General features: G+C 44.7%; 1 long non-coding RNA gene across 1 annotated transcript; it reads left to right on the top strand.

Annotated features, from left to right (window-relative positions):
• Positions 1-1,676: 1,676 nt before the first annotated feature.
• On the top strand, positions 1,677-3,793 carry LOC145105471 (uncharacterized). Its single transcript, XR_013707321.1, has 3 exons — positions 1,677-2,577; positions 3,300-3,352; positions 3,653-3,793. It is a non-coding gene; the product is annotated as an uncharacterized LOC145105471 (long non-coding RNA).
• The last annotated feature ends 306 nt before the right edge of the window (positions 3,794-4,099 follow it).

Below are 4,099 nucleotides of genomic sequence, written 5' to 3'. Positions count from 1 at the left end.
AAAATGGTGAATTCGAGGTGGTTGGCTTGTGAGGTTAGTTCGGCGGTTGAGAATTTCTGGTTCAGAGTATGGGCTATTATATGCAGTATGGAAGGGAAGAAGTTGATTGGGCAACCAACTTCAGGGTCGTTATGAGTATTCTTGCATGAGTTTTGAGCAATAGAGGAGGAAGTTTTGGATTGTCATCTTCGTGTTCTGAGTCGTTGGCAATTTCTCCGTGTTTTAAATTGGGAGATGGAGTATTCCGGGGTTACAAGTGGCACGAGAGAAAGACCGGTTACGAGGTTCCGAGGAAGCAATGCGGTATCTGAGTATGATGCCATGAGTATGAGATCAGTGGTAGAGTCAAGACACTGCGAGGCATTGTGATGGTATTCCGGGGTATCCGAGTTTAATGTCCTAAAATCACGGATTATTTTGAGTTTGAGTTTGGGATGACGAGTGGTGTATCAAGTGTCTATGGTTCCGGTGGGGGCCCTTCAGCTAATTGACATCAAATGGATTTATTTGAGAATGTGAATTGCAGCGAGAAAGAGAGGTTTTTTCACGACGATGGTCGTCCGAAGTAGTGATGCTTAGCCCGGATGGGTGTGTGTGTACCTATCTATGTTGGGCCGCAGAGCATGAGTTAATGATCGCAGTATGGTGTCAACCTGAGGTTAAGATTGTGAAGTGGTAAGAGTAAGTGCGGTAAGACTGTGTGGAGCTGCAGTTTCAATGAGTCAGTGCAGAGAGGTGTGGTGATGCTACGGGGAGCCGTAGTACTCACTATTCAGTGAGAGGTGTGGTGATGCTATGGGGAGCCGTAGTACTCACTATTCAATGAGAGGTTGTGGTGATGCTACGGGGAGCCGTAGTACTCACTATTCAGTGAGAGGTTGTGGTGATGCTACGGGGAGCCGTAGTACTCACTATTCAGTGAGAGGTCGTTGTGATACTGCGGGGAGCCGTAGTACCCATTAGTCAGCGAGAGAATGTTGTGATGAAGTGCTCTCTGATCAGAGCTTGACGCAGAAGAGTTTTAGGCTTGGGTAGCCCTAATATTTGAGTGTGTGGAAGCCTGGGGTCGAACCAGGGGCGAGACTGGGGTCTTCATATTTGTCGGGAGTCGTTATATTCTGAAATGAGAGGTGGTTGTCGCAACATAAGGGAATTGGAAACGTGGAATACGCGCGGGTTGCGAACCATGAGTCTTGAGTTGGGTGCTTCATTGGGACGAGTGGTTCCAATTCTGGATCGGACCAGACTCTCGATATTGAGTTTGACTCTAGTGGTGCATTGAGTAGGCGAAATGAGACTCCGGATTCTGAGATGGGTTCCATTTTGAGGAATATATTTGTCATCAGATGTTTTGGACCGGAGTGGGTCAGTTCGTTGGTGCGGGAGGTACCGCGAGGCGCTCGTATCTAAGGAGTAGTGTTCGACGGGGGTCGAGGGTGAAACAATTTTGTAGGATTGTGGAATCCGTTGGGGTAAAGAGAACTTCGTGACTTGGGTGTCACTGAGCCGAGATAGTTGTTATGAGAAGGAAGTCAGTAAGACATTTCGGGATATGTTATGGGTGACCTTTGGAGGTTCAACTGTGGAGTCAGAAGTTGACCTAGTGCTCAGTATTAAAAAGGGGTATGAAGAACGAAGCTGGGACTTGTGATTGTGATGTCTGAGGACACTTCTGAGCGAGCCTGCTTATTAGCTTGTGTCTGAAGGGCAGAGTGTTGAGGATTCTTTGTTCGGATGGGTTCTGATAGCAGTTTAGTGTATGATCCCTGGTGAGGTGTGGACCCTTCCGTTTCTTGGGGCGTGATTTGGATCATTAGCATGTTGATATGAGTGAGCGGTAGCCGATTGTTGGATTTGGTGTTGTGAGAATCAGAGGATCAGTGAGTTATCAGGGTTTGATATTCGAGGAGCGAATATCATGGTGATCGCTTAAGTAGGCGGTCTGGCGGCGGGTCAGGCCACTAAAGCTTCCGGATAGTGGGAAGGAGTATATTAGCAACGGAAGAGTTGGTTCAGTTCTGGTCTTGGGAGTTTTGTGTGGTTTCAGGTGTCCATAGAGAAAGATATCGGTGTAGTATGAGATCCTTTTGGTGGTGCCTTTTGGGTTGATGATTTCATTATGTGAGTGGTTAAGGAATGATTTCGAGGGCGAAATCTAATTCAAGTGGGGGAGAATTGTAACATCTGGATTTTCAAGGATATAATCGTGTAATTTGATCTTGTGATTAAAGAAGAGAATCGACGAGTTGAGGGTCCAACTCGCCGAGTCGAGCCGGGTTTTTCCCGTGGATTTAATGAGTGGACTCGACGAGTCCGAGGAGGGACTCGCCGAGTAGGCGCTGATTAGAGAAACCCTAATTTTCGGGGTTTGGGACCTATTTAAAGGCACTTATAGCCTCATTTGCGGCCACCCTTTCCCTGGAAGCAAACCCTAAAGGTCCTTTGATCTAGAAAGTGAGAGAGAAGCTATCTTGGGATTTTTAGTGCATCATTTGAGAAGAAGAGAAGGAGATCAAGCAAGGATCAAGAGGGGGAAAGTTGGATCCAGTGATAGATCGTCCAGAGCTTCTGAGGAAGGTAAAAGTCTGCACCTTTCTCATTATTTTGGTTAGATCTCATGTGTTTGGAGTTCTAGGGCTTTTACCACCTTTGGTTTGGGACTTTGAGTAAAATGGATTAGCTAGAAGCCTAGTCCTCAGATTTGGACCTTGTGAGGTCCCTAGAGTCCAAAGGTCCCAACTTTATTCATCCAAATGAGGGTTGTTGTGCTTAACACCTTAAGAAGGGCTTGTTTTGGCATTTTGAGGCATTTGTGCCATGCATGAACGTAAAGGTCGAGACTTTATGTGTCTCTGGTGTCTTAAAGGGCTAGATCTAGGGTTTGGAATGAGAGATCTGACTTTGGACGTCTGAATGAGGAATCAGACCGAGGGGACTCGTCGAGTCCATGAGTTGACTCGACGAGTCAGTGAGGGTTTGTCCCGATGAGCTTGAGCATGCGATAGCTCGACGAGTTGGGGGTCAACTCGACGAGCTGAGCTGGACCTTCATGAGACTTCTGAGGATGTGAGTGGACTCGACGAGTTGCATGAGTGCACTCGACGAGTCGGGTCAGACATGGACTGTTGACTCGAGTTTGACTTCTGTTGACTCTGGGGTTTGGTCAACATGAGTAATGGAGACCATGGAGGGGTAAAATGGTCTTTTACCCAATTCAAGAGTTAGAGAGAGAAGAATAGCCCTCATTTATTAGGGTCGTGTAAAGAGTATTGATTAGAGATATTCATCTTTTGTGCTAGGCGGAGGCTAGTTCGAGTTTCAGGTGCGAGGGTATTTACTTGCTGCTTGTCAGGTGAGTCTTCTCACTATACTTTACCTTGAGTGGTAAGTAGAGTTATGTGACAGAGTATCTTGTATGCTATGTATGTGATGTGTTGCACTGAATTATTTCTATGTGATTTATGCTGTGTGTATTCCAGAGTTTACAGAGTTAGGACCGGAAGGTCCACAGAGTTAGGACCAGAGGGTCCACAGAGTTAGGGCCAGTAGGCCCATAGAGTTATAGCCTCGAGTGGCTAATATGTGTTATATGTGGTATTTTGGGGAACTCACTAAGCTTTGTGCTTACCGTGTTATGTGTTATGTGTTTCAGGTTTTCTCAGGATCGCGGGACGGCACCGACTTGATTGTACACACCAGAGAAAGAGTTATATTTTGAGGATCCTGGATTATTAATGGAGTTGTGCTTGTAATTTTAATAAACGAGATTTCTATACAAAATGTTATGAAAAATATGCGATTTTAAAAATGAAAAATCTGTTTGAAAAATTACGGTGTTACAGACAAGAGGTGTTCTTGAGTTTTTTTTAAGGAGTGAAAGTAAGGAAATGAAAGAAATGGTGTTCTCAAGTTTCATTTAAGAAAAGAAAGGAAATGAAATGAAATGAAAGAAAAGAAAGGTCTTATTTTTTTAAGATTTATTTCCTTCCATTTTTTGATGATGAGGGAGATGGAGAGAAATGAAAAAGAAAGAAAGGGAAGGAAATAAAAAGTTACTAATATTTCCTTTCATTCCTCTTTTTTTCCCTCCATTTCATTC

This window comes from Lactuca virosa, chromosome 4 (genome assembly GCF_052849685.1).
Source record: "Lactuca virosa cultivar CGN04683 chromosome 4, Lactuca_virosa_CGN04683_v6, whole genome shotgun sequence".
Classification (NCBI taxonomy): domain Eukaryota; kingdom Viridiplantae; phylum Streptophyta; class Magnoliopsida; order Asterales; family Asteraceae; genus Lactuca; species Lactuca virosa.
The sequence above is the reverse complement of the archived record's forward strand: the minus strand, read 5'-3'. Positions and strand labels throughout refer to the sequence as shown.